The 15,062-nt window shown below is 49.1% G+C and overlaps 1 protein-coding gene across 3 annotated transcripts in view; it reads right to left on the bottom strand.

The window, feature by feature from the left end:
* LOC128895391 (amyloid beta A4 precursor protein-binding family B member 1-interacting protein) overlaps positions 1–15,062 on the bottom strand; it is a 146,555-nt gene that overhangs the window by 66,313 nt on the left and 65,180 nt on the right. The window lies entirely within an intron of this gene.

Here is a 15,062-nt window from a genome sequence, read left to right as displayed (position 1 = left end):
TGGAGGTGGTACGGAGGCGACGCGATGGGCGCGCTCTGTCTCGTCTCTGACTGTGATGCCGGATTGAGGGCCACAGGCACGCAGAACCTCCACCCCACCATCGTACGCACACGAACGACGGGAACGGGAACCGCGTGTACGCGAACTGGGCACTTCGGACGGGTTCGGGCACCCGAGAAAGGCGACGAATGGGAGAGTCCTTCCCTTCTCCCTCTCCAGGCGAAACGAATTGTCGGCGAACGAAATACGACGAGGCTGGACGGTCGTTTACTCTTGTAGACGAAATTAGAGCTGGGACTCCGCGAACGCCTGATGAGCATCACGGGGTTGAGATAAAATTCGGGTACACGAGAATGAGTTATTGCGATTGCTTTTCGATTGGGTAATTTTTCATGAATTTTTCGTGAATTTATCGAACGCGGGAAATTTCGAAGCATATCAGTTAGGAGCACTTGGTGAAAACGAGGAAAATGTATGAATAACCTCCGAGGATGTCCGAAGAGTTGAGCTCACTGATGCATCAGTACGAGTATGTTGGAGGTGGAAATTGTCTGTGACTAGCGTCCTCGATCTGGCACCGCAGGTCTTTGCGATCCTTTTCTCTTCTCGCTGTCTCTCTAAAGCTCATCTCTTCCGCTCTTTTCGAGCAATCGTCCTTTCTCCCTTGCACTCAAGCTCGCCACGATTGCCGTCACTCTCGCTCTTCGTGGTCTCCCTCGCGCGTATATTATCCTCCTCCACTCCCTAGACGTTCACCGTCCTTATCCAGCGATTCGTCACTCGTTACGTTTATCTTTCTCTCGTTTAGAGTCCCTTCTCCCTTTCCAACTCATACTCTCTTTAATCTCATTCTTCCTCTCCACTTTGCTCCATCCATTCGTCGCTCCGTCTCGTTCCTTCCGCATGGTGCACCTATAGCGTCTCTAGCACTCTTCTCTCTCTCTCTTTCTCTCTATACGCAACTCTATCGTAGGGACCCTTTGCTCTATCCTCCTCCCTTCCTTTGTCCGCCACGCATTTTCCTCCTTCGTTTCTATCCATTTACCAACCCGCCAAAAGGTTTTCCTCTATCCTTCTTTACCCTAGAGTCTAGGGCCTAGACTTTCTCTCCCGTTGCTCACTGTCCTCGTTATGTATCTCGCGCAAACTCCCTCGACTCTCTAGCCCAGTGGTTCTTATAACCTTTTAAGCTGGCGGCACAGTTTGGAGCAGACATGCTCATCGAATGGTGTACGACAAGATTTCACACATCGCATTACGCAATGCTAGAACGTTAGTCACTTATTTTGCTCACCTCTGGCTAAGAGCCACTATTCTAGCTCCGTTTCTCCCGGATCGCTCTAGACTTCCTCCTTTCCTCGACGTTATTCTTCCGCTCTTCTGCTTGACCTCTCGTTCCATCCTACTCCACGTTTTGCATCCTTCTCTGCCGCGACTTTCCTCTTTGAAAGCCTGCCGCGGAAAACGACCGCGGCTGGACAGAGCAACGGAAGAAGGGGAGAGAGGAGAGACGCGAAAGAGAGAAGACCAGAACGACTTCTCTCTTGTCTCGGCTCCAACTATCTCTCTCCAGGAGCGATATCCCTATCCCGTCCCTTCCCCTCTTGTCCTTCGTACTCCCCCACCAAGGGACTCTCCATCTTTGTTCCACCCGCGGTGTCCTCCCTTTCCGCAGTTCCCTGACCCCTTCCCTTTCGCGTGGAGTCACCACGAGTTCAGGGACGATCCGTTTTCAGTCGAGACCCTGGATCTAATGCCCCGGGGGATCCCAGAAATAGCGACTTTCTTCGGTGGCAGGGATTTCATCGTTTTATGTTTATGGGATCCGATACAGATACATCTTTCGAAACAAATTGTCGATAAGGGCCCACGGAAGAATTGTCCCCGACGATAAGAACGATATTTATGGGGCACAAGCGGAACACGAAGCTGTTGGACGGTGGGAGTTTCACCAGTATACATTAGTCACCACGATTAGCTTGTTTTGCTTTTGTCCTAGTAAAATAAATTGAATAAATAATCGCACCAAGTTGATACCGCCATATCAACGCTGTGTTTTCTTTCCGTGAATTATTCATCGAGATAAAACAAGATTCTTAAGTTGTGAAAGTCGTTTATCGTTCTTCAATGACAAATTGAATCGAACAGGAACAAGCCAGGTGCATTACAAAGGAAGTAAACGCACGGGGCAGGCTTGTAAAATCGATAATTCGTAGCACCCTGTAAATTCGCGAAACATTGCGTAAGCTTTCTCGTAAATCACGCGTCATTGAACCGCACCGAACCACTGTATTACACCCCTGAGCTTGGGGTTGAATCGTGAAAGAAAGAGGATCGAGGAAAATGCCAAGCATGCCATGATAAGAATGACAAGGAGGAGAAGAACGAACTCGATGCTAGAGCACGGACACTTGGAGAGGCGAAATACCTTAGTAGAAGATGGGCATAATTCACAGGACGAAGAGAAATGACCCACAGTGTCGTAACTAGTAATACGAAAACACGATGTGGAGCGTGACTCAATTTTAATCACTGTCAGCCGAATGGAAAACTTTAAATGAGGTGTCAAAGCTGAGCAGAAGGTGGGAAGCCACCTAACTTCGAAGAGGTAAGACTTCGTCTCTAGACTTGCATCTAGATGCATCTAGATGCATCTAGAACGCAGCCAGCGCCAGCAGTGGGGACGTCACTGGCGCGAACCACGTTGGAGAGGGAGAGATGCTGGATGAGATGATGCTGGACCCGTGTGTTAGTCATGGGTTGCCCATGGCAACCCACGCGGCTAATGCGCGCGGTACGGGCTGCTCGTTCAGGACAACGTTGGCTATATATGCACGGGAGAGCGTACGTAACTCCGTAGGTTGTACTACGCTTACTACTACGCCTGTGCACAATGGAAAATGGGAGGTCAGGTTCGTGTGCATCCAACACACGTGGCCGAGTTAATTGATTTCGCCTCCCGTTCGTTGCCACGATGTTGCCATTCGATCGGGCCAGCCAACGACACCGCGTCATCGTCGTCGAGTCGGGTCGCGTCGCGTACCTCGAATAGGAATCTTCAGGGAGGAATGCGCGGACCGATGCGAACGACAGATGAAACAGCGTAATATCGAGTGCTGGCATCGGGATGGAAAACGACGCCAGCGTTCCCAGCGCTGGTATTTATATTTCAGTTCTTCGATCGCTTGTCGCACGCACCGAATATGTAAATTGTACTTCGTAGACTACAACGTAAAACTCATTTATTTCTTTTCGATACTAAAACTCTTTATACTTTCGTAACCACCCCATTTTCCAAAAAGGATCGTATCACTTTCGCAACGAACGAATGCAAAATGAACACTCGAGATGATTCGACGTCTCCGTAATGAAAATCGAGTGACCCGTCGGAGTGTATAATTAACTTGAACGATAACTTGCGCAAATATCGTCGCTTTCACGGCAACTAGCGTCACCAGTTGACGATTATAATCAATTTCGTCGGGCAAATTGCGCGCAACGTGCTGCGACATCGGCCGCAGAGTACTCGTCGAACGTAATCACCGTCGAGCCACGAATAATTTCTCTGCGACCGCGGTATCGAGTTTGCACTCGATCGCGACACTCGAAGAATTCGGTTAGCCGGCAACGAGGATGCAGTTGCACCGGTTCGTTGCATTCAGTCGCAATCACGCCGTGTGCAGTGTGCACCAATTAAGAGCGCCCCACGCCGTAATCTGAGATACCACGATGCATGCAAATGCATTCTACGGTGCACGCCACGACCGTCGCTGGACGGCGAACGATCGTTATCGCTTGATTATCGGTCGTTGGTAATGGCGGTTTTCCAGGATCCGTGTCAGGAAGAGACTTCTGATTATTTAACTAAGGAGCTCTTCGAGGGAACGATTAACATACTCCGATTGCGTAACGCACTTATGAAATTCATGCCTCGTATGAAATCCTATATAAATTCCTCGAGTACATTTTTCACCCCAGCCCCTCGCAAGTGCAAGACCCACGCCACACGTCTTAGCCGGCGTAGGGCCGCGATAGCGCCTGTTCAAATTCGATTAACGCCCGCATATCGCGGCGCAGAAGTAAAGATAATCGCGCCGAAGGCTCGATCGAATAAAGCAAATCAAGTTTCAACCGATCGGAGGCTTGCGAAACCGTGTTACCCAACGGATGTATGCGTGGCGCTCGCGGCCGCAACGAACAACGAAACCATTTCGCATGGTTGCATTATCCTGGAAACGCAGCCAGGACTGGCACAGATACGGCTCGACGTTAACGCCGACGAACCGTGCGCCGAGGAAAGGAAACACGGGCCCGGTGGAACGTAGAGAGCAATTGTGCATTAAATTGAAACAGGCCACGACCGAGCGAAGCGGTTCCCGTGGCATTATGCTCCGTCCCGTGGAGTTCGCGCGTATTCGAGCCAGCGCGTCGATACGCGTAACTCATGATTGCCGGTGTTCACGGAACGTCATGCTGCCCATTAAGCCCCACCAACGCGTCCGAACGAGTTGAATGCACCTAGAGAACGCGGCCTCCGCGTTCGCCCCGGCGATAGGGTGCCCGCGAGACGCGTGGGAGTCTACATGAAATTCGTGGCTCCGAGATAGGTGCGAATGGAAACAATGTGTCGAAATCAACGGTGTCTTCTCACGGGATACCGTTCCTCTTCCCGCAGCCGAGATGTGTACCACATTTCAGGCGCTAATGCGCTTCCTACGTTCTCGCTTTCGATACAGCGATACCGGTATTCGTTCGTTGCTTCGCGATGCAGTTCTACGATAACGATCGTACGCCGAACGTTATCGAGTCGGTGTAAAATACTCCGTGCAAATGTGTAACGAATCCCCATCTATCTATCTGCCATTGGTGGACCATTTTCAATGGTATAATTACATCGAGTCAAGCGAAAAAGCTGCAAGTTTCCTTTTCACCGCATTTAACTAATTACCCAGCCAGTGAAATACGCACCAGTCGCCGGCAAAACCTGTTATCGTCAGAATATGACAATCCGTGTCCCGTTCCCGATGTATTTCTCTCTTCATTGTTGGCGAACGTTAATGAGGCGTTTCGGAGTGGCCCTTAACGTCGCGACAATGGGAAGACAAAATTACAATGTCCAGGTAACGCAATGTTCCGCGAGCGCCGCGGATTCGTTTCTTCCCGACAAAACCACGGACAGGACAAAAGTGCGCCGTTAATTTTTAACACCGTTGTGAAGAGACCGTGCGACCGTTCCATGGACCAAAACAGCCTGGCCAGACACTCGGACCTTTGAAGTCGTCCGCTGATGCAAGAGCCGAGAGTTCATCTCGAAAGATTTACATCTCCCGCGAGCAGAAAGAGGAAAGGTATGAAGCAACGGGCACGGTGAAAGGGAAGGAGGCACAGAAATAAACGCCGCACGAACTTACCGAGGCCAAAAGGGTCCCTGGGAAGCGGAGACTATCCCACGACAGGACCTAAGCGTCCTTTCAGGATTCTCTCGTGCCGCCAACCAGAAAACCGTAGGTGATGTACGAATTCGGTTAAACGGAGATTGAACGAAAAAGAATGGAATCACATTACGATTTTCACGGTAAGACCTTCGATCGAACATTGCCATCCACCTGCGCGATTGCGAGGAAGCTTTTTCTAAAAACAATCGCAAATGTTTCACGATCCTGAAAGAGGTCACGAGTAACAATCCACGGTAGTAGCGACAAAATTATCGACTTTCTCCGAAGAATGGTATGCAAAGCGGGACCCGTAACGCTCTCCCGAGGTCCGCGTTTAGAGGCAGTTTAACGAGATATCGACCCATGAATTCGATAGTTTACTGCGCCAGGGAATCCTGCGGCAACGCTGATCGAGGCTCGTCGGCGTTGTCGCGGGGATTAAATCCAGTACAGTCCGACACGACCACGCCCAGTGAAATGCGCATGTGGGCACGGTTTAAACACTCTTACGAGTCGTCATATTTGTTTGGAAACCTTTACGCACCGCAGAAAAAAAACAAACGATTGCGAGTCATGATCGTGTCCCTTTGCAGAGTGCCTCAATCATGTCCGAACAATCTCGAGGATTTGTAATACGCAATCGCAATGTTGGTCGTCGATTTTTCTCGACCTGACAGAATTTACTTATAGGTAAACAATTGTGAACGACATACTATCATCGTATACGGTCAGTCCCACAATTATTCTTAATTCGGTCATCCTTAAAAATAATGAAAAAATCCTGATTATCTGAGCGTCTGTTCAGCTTCCGGAAAAGTAAAGCTCCTGGAAACTAGGCGACGCCAATAGTCGAGGGAATTCCTTTCGACAAGCCAACAGAGCACTTACAGCATCAGCTTTAATTAGCGGTAATTAGAAGAAGCTCCGCGGACGACGCCACAAATTGAAACCGGCGTAAACCAATCTAGAGGAGAGCGTGCGAGGTAAAGAGCGTTCAAACGAAACGCCGACTGGCACCAATGAAATTGCACCACGGATGTCGCGGCCAGATAAAACATTCTTGGCCGTTCTCAGCCAAAAACTCACCCAGCCGTGGTTATTGCTCCAAATGTAGCGCTATGGTATGACGGAGATCTCATAAGCTCGTCGACTGTGTATGTCCACATACCTTCGGCATCTACTGCGAACGGCCGAGTCGATGGCTGGCCAGATCAGCATTATTAAGAAGTCAGTGCGAGTACTTTACTTGCTCTCGGTTCTTCTTCGATATAAATGGTTAGATAGAGAATCTACGAGGAAAGTTTACTCAGCGATTAACATCGGAGAGGCGAGAAGAATAATTAGCTGAAGGATGTTAATCTTGCAGCCTCGAACAAGTTGTTATTTGTTTTACGTATTGGCTGCCTGAAACAGTTCAGGCAGTATGCGTTGCTACAGGAGAACAACACATTTTTCAAAGAGAGCACGAATTAAAATTAGTCAACGAGGGTTCGCTGTAATTATTGCATCCGTACAACAATTTCATGATTTCTCTGGTTCGCCAGAGTCGCCACAGACTATCTAAACAATTTTCTAAATAACTACTTTGGAAACATCCCGTGACGAAGACGAGGACGATAATTGGACGAGCTGTGCTCCTTTTCCGACTGTTGGATGCGTTCATTCCTACTTTCTCCCCAATCACCAAACAGATATTGTTTCCTCGCGAAACTGTGGATGCTCGACTTAGCGAGGAAGTTAACTAGACCAACGATACCGAAAACTCGATTGCGTAAGCCTCGCAAGCGCGGCCAATTGACCCGCGAAATCGCGTTATCGGTCGGAGAATGGAGTTAACTGGTTTAACGACGACCTGATAACGGAATATGGGACGACGTAATAATGGAAGTTCGTCGAACCGCAGCCGCGTTCGCTGCACTAATAGAACACGCTCGGAGCACTGAATCGAGAGTCGATTGCGCAATTTTCAAGGGAATGCCGCGGCTCCAGCGAGACGCTAATAGAAGGTTAGCGGAAGAAAGCGAAAAAGAAACGCATTCGGAGGCGTCGTGTAAACTTGGGGATCAGAGAATAAGAGACGCGACAGCTGCTGCGAGTTGCGTGAAATTGTGTCTCACAAAATAACTCGCTCCAGTTGGAAGACATCCTAACACGGGATCTTCTAAGCCTCGGTGATTAACCCTACTAGCGAATCCTCAACGAAACGGACAAAGCAGTGGGTGGTTAGAATTCGGAGGAGCGAACAAAGTTAGTTAAATTAAATCGCGTTGATAACGAGTCCGAATGCTCGTAGAGCTCGTCGACGAGACCGTTCGTTCTTCGGGGGAGTCGTAAGAGGGCCTTAAGACCCGCAGGAGGGCCCAAATCGGACCGACACGACGAGCAGGAATGCGTCGAGATATTTCGCGACTCGTGGAGGGAGGCGAAATTCCAGCGAGAGGGGACCACGATGAAGAAGAAGAGGAGAAGAATGGAACGACTAAAAAAGACCAACGGTGGTCTCGAGCAAGGAGAGAAGAGGGCCAAGCGTACACAAATTGCCGCTCGGGACGAAACCGCGTGTTCTTCGACGCGCGTTCCGTCGATTCCGTAAAACTTTTGACCGATTCGACTCGTTCCATACCGGCTGAAAATTCTCGAAACGTGGCAGGAACGTATATGTACGAAATTCTTGAAACGAATTTAATCGCGACTGATATGCCCAAGTCATCTGCTTATTGAAGTGTGAACACTTCAATTCAAGAATTATTCAAGAATTATTTATGCATTACTTATGTACGCGTTTATATGGAATGAAATCACAGTGAATTATTAAACCTGAGTAATAAAAATGCATATTAGTAGATAATCAAGTTCAAGTTAAAGGAAGAAGATCGCTACTTTCCATTCTAGTGAAACAGATTGTAAATTACCGACAACACCTGGGTCCACCGAAGCATTTCTTCACGACGCCACTCGGGTGTTATTCGCGCTTCTTTCGCATTATTTTACATGCGTAATGAATCGCATTCCGTGGCGAGTAATTGTGCTCGTGTTCGGAATATCTGCGGATCGATTCATTGAATTTTCGCCACGTTTCAGGCGATCTTACGAGCCGAGCGAGATATCGAAAACTCGCGCACGTTGAATAGTGAAAGGCGGTCGCGGTTATCTGTCGATGAAGGTCGTTGAAAAAGCGCCGCAGTAATTGCAGAAATCGTGTCGAGAGCGTTTTTTCCCGCCTCTTTATCTGGACTTCGGGGAAACAGCCGGATAGTACCTTCTAATTTCAACGGTGTTGCTGGAGGGACTCTACGTATTTCTATCTAATAAACGAACCAAATTTCGAAAGTCTACGTCAATTATTTTCCCTGAAAATTGCTTCGAGACTGATCGAAATAAAATAGTATCGTCGAACCAGCGGACTTGAAACGAATCGCGGGTAGCAAACGCGCAAGTTGAACCACAGACGATACTTTTCCCGCGAGAAGGGACCATCTCGTCGGTCCCACGGGAAACCGGCCGGAGAATCCTCTTGGTGAAAAGACTCATCTTGTAAAGAATCCCTGGCTCTTACGTTAAAAGACGCGAGACGTACGTAGCGTTAAAAGACTCATCTGGGCGCGTTGCTCCTTGCTTCAACGTTCGCTGGTTCTCGTCGTTGTTCTCTCGGGCAATTCTCTCGAGTGGACAAAAACCTCACTTTCCTCCTGCGCGCTTTCTCATTATTCTAAAAACTCTTTCTGGGGGCCGGATGGAGGACACCGCTCGTCGCCTCGCTCGTTCCAGGGTAGCCCGCGAATTTCTAGGCTGCCCTGGCGAAATCTCCGTCTTCTTCGTCCCCCCGCCCCCCTACGCCCTCGCGAGAATCCGTCGGAAAAAGAGGTCGGGACGACAAAGGATTTCTAATGGACGCCGGGCACCAGAGGACGCCTTATAAGGCGAACCTCTCGCGAAGGTGGCTCAACCTCCTTTTGGTCTCTCACGAGTATCTCGTGGCGACTTCTGCGAGCGGCTACAGGCGCCTCCGTGGCCGGATTTAGACTGAAAAAGAAACACCGTGGAGTTTCGGGAAGACGAAGACGACGACCACGAGACCCGACGACGAAGGCTGTTCGGGAACCGGGGCGTCGAGCCACACCGGCCCGATCGTGACCGGACCCCGAGATCTCTCTCGATCCTTGGATCTCGATACCCCTGCCGACTTTTGTATTTCGGCCTCACCGGACGATCGTGTAACGAGGGGTTCACCGAGCTTCTCGGAAGGCGTACGAATTCCCGCCCTTGTTACCCGTTCCCTCTTTTTCTGGACCGCTACTGCGGAGGCGCGAGGTTATCGAGGATCTGCCGACTTCCTGTGAACCTCTTTTGGAAAACGCGTTTTGCATGCCGGCTAATTAGTACTTTTAGAGGGAGTCTGCAGTCGGCGATCTTCGGGAAGGAACGCTCAGAGTTGTTGGACCACGACCTTTTTAAACAATTGTGTGGTGTATCAGAGAGGTAAACTTAACCGTTAAAGAGAGCACGAAGAGCGATAGCGAAGGGTTAGTTGTATGGTAGTCGTCTTGATAGCAATATAAGGAATTACGTGACCGACTCCAAGTTATGTTCTTGCACATATTTAAGATTTTTCAAAAAGTAGAGTTAATTGATTTATGCAGCGAACGGGACAAATGTATAACTCCAAAACTAGACGTGTAATTCATATTTCTGTCCTCAATGACACTTGTTCTGCGAACACTCGAATTTCCTCCCTCGATCAACCCGACAACTTTCCCAGAATCTCTACGACCGCTTAACGAGTCCGCTCCGAATCGCGGAATCCTCTTCGAAGCAACTCGAATCGGAACCGCGTTCAGGGGTTATCAAGGGCCGCTTAAAGGCCGCTGTAAGCATGAATCGCGCGATCAGGATTTAACTAAATTTCCAGAGCGATTGGTCCTCTCATTCGGGTGGCAAACAAATCGATTCCGGCTTGATGCTGGCAAACTGCTACGTTTCGACACGATCCTGCGAACGTGTCCGCGTATATTGTAAATTATGTAACGAAACGCGTACGTACATGGATACGCGACTATATCGTCGCGTGCATACATATGTAAACGGCATGACGCATTCGCATTCATGTATGCAGATTCGAGACGGTCCGGGACCTTTGAGAAGTAATCGACTGGCCGATGCGGAGGCCCCTTATTGTCTGACCGGCATGAATACCAAGCAAAACGCCGCTGAAACGGCGCGATCGAGCTTCTTCGTATTTTCCTGACCGGTTCGTTTAACGAACAACTGGGAATATTCGTTCCGAGAATCGAGTAATTCCTCCCCATCCTCCGGACTCCGTTAAATTAACCCTTCCAGCAACATTTCGCGCGCATCACCGCCAAAGAAGGAAAGCGCGCTGCTCGGCGAGATAAATAAGATCCCACTCCGTTCGAACTTCGTTCTTGTCATTAACATCATAAATGGTTTCTTCACATTCTTAACATTGTAAAAGGTTTCCAAGGCGAAATTAATAAAATACAAAAGTAACACCTCAATTTTGGGCTTTCCCTCTAGCTCGGGTACCTCGGGGTTGCTAAACCCGTACTGTAGCTGCATATTTGCATGCTACAGCCCCTGAGGATATTTCTGAGCTTGACTGGATCTTGATTAGATCATCGGGCTACCATTGTCGATAATTGTAGAAAAGTTTCGTTAACAAGAATTCGAGTCTCACTCGTGGTTGTAAGCCAAAGAGTTAACCTTGCATACCTAAGTAGACTCTGACTGTGAGACCCTATGGATTTTAGGCATTTTACTTTGTATCCAACATGGCGCATAAAGTAGTGGAACACGAACAAAGAAACAACAAAGACAACGGCGGCCATAGACGGACAGTTGATTTCGACCCGACCATAAGTTTCGTTCAACTGTTTCCCAGCACAGCCACCGTTGCCAATAAACCGGAGGATCATAAAGGACGATAAAGCTTTAGCCGTATTTCCTCTCGCCGTGTACAGAGGAGTCCTTCGCGCGAACAAGAGTCCCGAGGTTGATTTTATAGCGATAGGGAACGTCGCGAGCACCGTAATCACGGCGCGTTCGCGGTAGGATCTAGACGATCGCGTCGAGATCGAGCGGATTTATGGCTTACCGTGTGCAGAAGATCTTTGAGATGCGACGAACGAGCCGCCACCCTCGAGGATTTCGTCCTCCGGACTACGACCAGGCTGCCTTCCTTTCCAGCCAGGATTCTCGGCATCGTGTTCGATTTGACCAATCGATACTCGTCCCCTGGATGCCTCCTCTTCTTCCTGAACGTGCCGCACAACATGTTTACTGGACTCTTCGCTGGCTCGCCGAGGGAGTCACTGACCGATCATCGATCCAACTGTTCACGAGTTACGAGATCATGTGTCACCACTGATGTTTCGCGACTCGAGGACAACGCGCAACTTGTTCAACGTCCACGAACACGCTATGGATACTTCTCTCGATCGGTCAGGATATTTTAGTCGCGAAAAAGTGGGATTCTCACGGCCCTTGACTCTCAATAGACAACTCCAGGTCGTTCAAACACCCACGGATACCAGATGGTCGTTCTTCTTCGACTCGGCGACTTTGCGCGAGATGTTCGAAGGTCCACGAGTACACCACGGATATTTTCTTCGATAGTCTATAATGCATCAGACTCGAACACGATGTACGATCCTGAGATTCCTCCTCGACTCTCCATCCGTGATAATTCGCAACTTGTCAAAGCATCCGCGAACACACCGACAGATTTCTCCCAACGATACGCGATATTTGGGTCGCGAACAAGTGGGATTCGTCCGAAACCGCTAGTTAACCAATCGATATACGGTCCTGGGATTCCAAGGTAGCGTTCACAGACGCTCGCGCACAGACACAGGAAACCGAATATTTTTTCTCGCCGCTAACAGCAGCATGGCGCCGCGTAGAGATTCCTGCATCTATTTAACTGCCCGTCCAACTCCGCTCCACCCACCGCGTGCTCGGTTAACCAACCCTCTTCTCGCCTCTTTTATTTCTCGATGCTCTCTTCTCGTTCTCTAAACACCGCTCCCACCGCTTTCGGCATCTCTTTGGCGTGTCCACCGACGGCTCCTCTCTATTTTTTTTTTCCACCGGTGGGTCTCTTCGATCCCGATCTCCTCTTCCTCGACGCTCCTTCCAGGCTCTATCGCGACACCCACGTACTAATTAAGACCCGACGTCGTCGAACCCTACGTGCACTCGCGCGCCACGGGGGACACCGACGCGAGATCGAGGTGATCGACCGGTAAAAGGAACTGGTTGGATCGATCTCCCGGGATCGACCGTGACACCGCAGGTTGACTCTCGCTCGCCACGACTCGCGAGTTCGAAACAATTCGCTTTTGTTGCGATGCACTCTTCGACGATGGTCCTTTGATCTTCGAAGCTGTCCTCTTTTTCTTGTTCACTTTGAGACTCGATGTCGACTCTCCGGCACAATTTGAATCCTTTATTGTAAATCGGAGTTTAGTTCTAAACGTTCGTCGCTCTGCGTTTCAACGAGTAAAGTTGGGCAATGTCTGGGTTGGTCCTTGACACTGGATGTACTTCTTTTTATGGAAGTCTCTTCAGGCGATCCCCGAGTTGATTCCACGCGGACTCACCTGTTGTGCAAGCACCGTTTCGGATCGCTCGATGCTTAATTAACGGAATCTCAGCCGGCTCGAGTCGCAGTGAGAGCCGAGAGTCGACTGAAGGCATAAGGCTCCGGTTGTGGTCGTCGAAGGAACCCCACCACGTTGATTTCAACAACACCCGGCACCCAGCCCGACCGGACGACCTGGTCGCGTGGCGCTCGGCACAGATACGCAGTGTTTCTCAAAATCCTCTCTTTTTTCGCTGTTGCGGCCAACTTTCGAGCTTGCGACTCCGTTTCCGTAATTCTCTGGAATTCTTCTTGTAATTCTTGTAATTTTCTTTACACAATCTTGAATGAATCAATCTCGCAAAAAAGTAATTAGATATTCTTCAAGTCTAGCGCAATGGTGTTCGTCTCCATTTTTCAATAAGATGCTGCAGTCAAAGCTCAACCAACGTGTTCCTTTCTAGCACCTTTATACCACGTGTCGGATTATTAGCGAGATCCTGTTCCCATCGAAAGGGGGTACGCATCGTTAGCCCGAAACGAGGAAAAATGTATCTCTGTACACGGTCGGTTTCGCCAAAGGTAAAGAAAACAGCGCGCGCTGCTTTCTGACCGCTTTTCTCGCGGAATAAAGAAGCTCGTTGAATGCAAGCTTCATCGGGTGGTAGTTTGAAAAGCTGACGGGCTCGGTGGTATCGCTCGCGTCGCCACAATAGATCCTTGGAATACGAGAGAACGTCTATTCTGAAATTCAAGAGCGCGAACTGGGTCACTCGGATCGAGATCACTTCCTCATTTTTTTTTTTCCTCCGTCGCGTAGAACGTCCAACGGAGTCCTTCGAGGTTATCTCATCCACCGACACCACCTCCTGCGAGCAGCTTCGTTGTTGCAACGAGAAGTTGTTCTCACAGGAAGTGGAACGCGCTGCATTGTTCTTCCGTGGATGAATCTTCGAACTTGGCTGTGATCTAGTTCCGCTCGGTAGCCATTTTCGCGCGCGGATCGATATCTTTTCGTTGACCAATCGGAAGATGTATCAAGAATGATCATACTTTCGTAACTATCTATGGCTTTTTATATTCAAAGCGAATTTTTCCAATGGAAGTCTACGCCTGGTGTAAAATTGCATTCTGGAGGGATGTGGGTCAGCCGATTCCAAGTGTTCCAGGGACATCTGTCACCTTGCGTAACCTCGCCTGAACGTTGCTATTAATTTCACCGTCGAAGGTCTTTTTCATGCGTGAATATCTGCGGTTTAAACGATCCCCTGAAGCGGCTCGTTTCTCGCGCCGACGAAAACGTATTATTTCCACGCTTCCTACCCGTGATCACTGGTCATTGATCAGGAGTATCGAGTGCTTCCTGTCACGAACCGCTGCAAGGACAAACGACGCCTTCTCCGAGGTTTCGAGCAACGATAAAAGGGAATCGAGAGACGCGCGAACTGGTAATACCGTTGGCTTGTTCGATGGCAAAAATTACGCGGTATTCTCGCATGAGAAAATCCGATGGAATACTGTAATAATCTTCAAGTATCGTTTTGTAACCAATCGCCAGTGTGCAACGATACCGATGAAACGGATGCGGTAACTGTACCGTAAACCGAACAATGATCGAGGTGACATTAATTCTGTATTATTTCCTAGAGAAGGGAATTGAATGTACCTTTTAAAATAATACCATGTTCGAGACCTGTTACTAAAATCCAAATCAAAAAAACCAAGTGTGTTCGAAACGAGAAGGAAACGAAGGATTCAATAACTCTCTCGGCAGACCATAGTTTAGCGCACCTTGCCAATTTCCGTATCTTTTCGATTTACGGCTCCGGTTATAACTCACGTCGCGATGTCGTAACGGAGTTGGCCACCACGTTCTGTGACTAACGAAACATCCAAGTGACCGGCGCATTTGCATCAGAATCAGAACAATAATGTACAGTGCGCGGTGCGCAATGAGGGTGATTCGTCCACCCTTTATCGAAGGAAGCGGATATGCAATTTTCGCGTGACTCATCGCAACCCCTTCG

Source organism: Hylaeus anthracinus, unplaced genomic scaffold (genome assembly GCF_026225885.1).
Source record: "Hylaeus anthracinus isolate JK02 unplaced genomic scaffold, UHH_iyHylAnth1.0_haploid 5, whole genome shotgun sequence".
Taxonomy (NCBI): Eukaryota; Metazoa; Arthropoda; class Insecta; order Hymenoptera; family Colletidae; genus Hylaeus; species Hylaeus anthracinus.
This window is presented reverse-complemented; position numbering and strand designations above follow the sequence as displayed.